We start from the raw sequence: 4,397 nt of genomic DNA, 5'->3' as shown, positions 1-4,397 counted from the left end.
CAGCCCCCCCCCCAACTTCTAGAATCAAATGGTCTTCCCCTAAAAGAATATACATATAGCTATATCTCCTATTACTTTTGTTTGTCCTCAAAATAGAAAATTGTTATACATTAATTTCAAACTATATGCATTTGGGAACTGAAATTATTTGTCGTTTCGATCATACATTATAACTTTGCGAAAAATAGCTCAGGCGGATTGAAAATGAATTTCGAATTGCAATTTCAATCCAATGTTTTCGCAGACGTCCGTGTCAAATTGTACCCGCCCATTTCATTGTATATCATCAAGTGTTTGACTGCGACAGATGGAAATGACGTAAGCTGCATATTTTCAATTTTGCCAGTTAATGTTCCGCGGTCTTATATGAAAAAAACAAACTTGACATAACAGTAATATATTTTAAGAGGGACATACTGTATTGCATTTTTTTTAATTATTGAAAAATCTAATGCTATATGCTAAAAAAAGCATTCCATGCTATTTATTTACAGCCTTCAAATAAAACCTAATAATTTATTAAATGACCATGAAATGAAATTATGCTACCATTCTTCCGTCACATAAACAATGATAACAATAATTCGGGGATTTGATTTTAGTTTTTAGTTTATAATTAATATATTAAAAGAGTACATTCATTTAAAAAATAAACATTTCAAAATATCGGGAATTGTGACTTATTTCTTATTTGTTTGTTTTTACCTGGCCGATTAATAAAAAGCAGTACAATTGTATAAAATGGTGTCAACACCTGAGGTTTCAATCGCCTTTGGGCATGTTTAGCAGAAAGTGAATGCATGTTATTTGGGTATCAGTGTGACACATCACTGAACATGCTGGTAAAAAATGACACTAATTTAAATCTATGTACTGCAAAAAATCTTTGTTTCAATAAATGTAAATAAATTTATTTCGGGATTAATTAATTTTGAACAAAATCTGAGGGTTCCATTCGCTTGATTTACAGATGTACACTCGAGCGTTTATATGATAAAACACTTAAAACTGAGTGTAATTTTTTTCTGTTACATAGAGAATCTACTGATAATTAAATTGGAAAGTCAGTGATAATAATCATGACTGAAATATTATACTCGGCAAAACTTCACAAAGAATTTTTCAAAAGCTCCCATACTTAAGAAAAATGCATTCAGAGTATAGTATGGGAATCGGCCTTGCTCTATAATTATAAGATCTATTGAAAGCTAATTCTGATAGAAAATAAGAAATCCACGGTTAATTTTCAATAAAAAAAATAAATATGGAAACAAATCTCAATCACGAAAAATAAAGAAATTGATCTGATTTGGTGAAAAATTAATATACCGCGTAATTGTATTTTAATATTCATGTTATAAATAGGTGTTAACGTATTCTTTCTTCAATAATCATTATTTCTTTCTATTCGCGTACTGTGATGACTGTCGTGTAAGAATTGTACACATTTTGTTGATACTACTCGGAAAAGAAATGCATCATCAATTTCAACTACATTTTATAGCTACATTGTTTATTTGTAATCTCATTTCTGAGTAAACGCCGCCCATTAAATTAATAAACCCCGCCCACTGGGACTGCTGGGACTGCTTTCTGGGACCGCTGGGACTGCTGGGACCGCTGTGGGACTGTTCTGGGACTGCTGTGGGACTGCTCTGGGACCGCTGTGGGACTGCTCTGGGACTGCTTTGTGTCAGGTTGGGTCTGGTTGGTACTGTATTTCTTGTGAGAAGGACATTCCCTGGACACCATTAATTTTGACCATTTGACCTTGACCTTGATGTTTGACATACTTTTGAAAAAAAAAAATGAAATTTCATATTTTTGTTTGATTTATCAAATATTGGTTATCCAGGTATACACAGGTAAATCTACCAGTACCCCTTAGAGGGCCCATTAATTGAGTGCGATAATTACTTGTTGTTTTTTGCGAGTAGCCGATCGGGGAACACACCATTCGAAATTGCATTTTTCGGTCAACACAGTAACATCACTTAAAGTTACATGATGGGTCAAAATCATGTGTTTTTTTAAGATATCTGTATCACAAAGTGAAAGATTTATGAAAATTATGAGTATAGCGAAGATATGACAGCTTTAAGTGCACTGTAAAGCAAGAAAAGATTGCACTAAGTTATGGAAAAAAGGTTGTATCTACCGTTTCCTTGTTATCATACATGTCAAGGTCACGTCACTTTTATTTTTAGCTTAAACTTTTAAACAACATTCTATTTGAGCATGCAAAGGTGAGTAATCTTTTTTGAAGATTGTATCAAAATTCTTGGGTCGCCCGCGTGGCGCAGTGGTTAGAGCGTCTGCTCTAGAGTCGCGAAGTAAGGAGTCGATCCTTACGTCGCGGGTTCGAATCCCACTGTGGGACGTGGAGACCGGTCCTTCGGATGAGACCGTATAAACCGAGGTCCCGTGTCGCAGTAGGTGCTGGCACGAAAAAGATCCCTCACTGCTCAATGGCCGTAAGTGCCGAGTATAGGACAAAATTTGCAGCTCTCCACCGGCAAGTGGTGGCGTCTCCATATGAGTGAAAAATTCTCGAGAGGGACGTTAAACAACATACAATCAATCAATAAAAATTCTTGGTCTATCGACATTCATTTTTTGGTACTTGAGACCATGGTAACTTCTTCAACTTTTCTGCGCATGCGTACATTAATGAGGAAGAAGTAAAGTAATATTTTTGTCTTGGGCCATACATAAATTATTTTTTCTGCATAAAAGTAGATGTTTTAGGTTCCGAAATCTGTAATTTTCTGAAACCTAATACTTATAGGGATTGAACAAAAGAGGTATAGCGCACTTAGTATACCAAATGGCCTACAATATCACGCATTTACAAACATTCAAAATATTCCATTATTTTATGATATTAAGTAAATCTAGGTATAAACAAATACAAATTATATTAGTACCTGGCAAAAATAGTCATAATTATCTCGAACAAGACTAATGAAATTTACAAAATTTGTATGGGATATATGGAGTGGCTATCGAGTGAGCATTCAAAAAACGTAAGATTTTGTATATTTGAACCAACTTTAACCAGAGACAACTTGAAGGGGTTGTGATCTTTTGATATCATAGTATACTGTTACATTAAAATCGTTTTGGTTAAACTTGGTCTTTAGATTAAAAATTGATTATATACCTTAGTTATCCTATTTTCCTAAAGACTCTAACTCGAGACTATATATACATAAAATACATAATTATGATTATTACAAGTCTGCGTAGCTTAGTCGTGTACGCTGAACTGTTTTTGTGTTTGAGGTCTCCGGTTCAAGCCCTCCAAATTCCAGATTTTTTTTTTTTTTTTGGCATTAATGATAGTTATAAGTACGTATTATATTCCCTTTTTTACTTAAGCTACATGTAGTTAATTTTTAATCATCATATTTTCCACATAATATACACATCAGAAACAAATATTATTGTTCAAGCCTGTCTGCTAACCAGATACATATGAATTTAACTTTACCTGACTTAATTAATATAATACGGGTTTTTCGATTAGACTATTTTGGAAAGAAGAGATACATACAGAAAATGTGGATTCGTAGACTGAGCAGTAGTTGTTCCCGAAACGAATAGTGATGTAGACCTTTCATGATAACAAAAATCTTGAAAACAGTCAAAAAATAATCTTGATACATAATTCTGTAAAACGTCAAACAAATCAAATATATAAAGAATATTTGATTTGATAGTAGTGATATGTGCAGAATGACTGGATCTGAAGTTATCAAAGAGAAATATCTCACGATCGAATATAGTGTTTCTCGTGAATTTATAACCCGAATCAATGCATAAGTTTATGGGTAAATCCTTTAAATGATATATATGAAGAAATAGTTCCGAATGATTATTTCTTGAAGTTGGTTTCCTAAGCCAATGCGCCAAGTAAATCTATATATTTATAGTAACAGGTACTTTCCATTTAAACCTGGTAGAACCGGGAAAGGGCGCTATACCTCTTTGCACGGGTCATGCAAAAATTTTATGTTTGTCATTTTTCCCGTTTGTGGGTCACAGTGTCGCTTTTTAATAAAAGAAAGAAATAATGGTTCTAGACAAATCCTCTTATTTTCTCCGACTTGAAACATATAATCAGATAATAGACCTGTTTTCAATTTCTAATGAGTAAGTATCTTTAATTGCACAGACCTTTATGTTAATATATGCGTAGGTTTCACTTTCTGTGAATTATACAGTAAATAGTTTTTAACCCAGATTTATTTCATTTAAGAATAATAAATATTTGATAATGAAATGATTTTGTTTAATTTGTTGAAATAATAATTGTTTGATGGCGTGTTTGCAATCTTGTACGTTTATAGTACCAACCAGACCCAACGTGACAGTGAGCCTTTGGTTTTTATGGA

The sequence above is a fragment of the Saccostrea echinata genome, unplaced genomic scaffold, assembly GCF_033153115.1.
Source record: "Saccostrea echinata isolate AGI-Se365-2 ecotype Australia unplaced genomic scaffold, CSIRO_AGI_Sech_v1 ptg000062l, whole genome shotgun sequence".
Taxonomy (NCBI): Eukaryota; Metazoa; Mollusca; class Bivalvia; order Ostreida; family Ostreidae; genus Saccostrea; species Saccostrea echinata.
The sequence above is the reverse complement of the archived record's forward strand: the minus strand, read 5'-3'. Positions refer to the sequence as shown.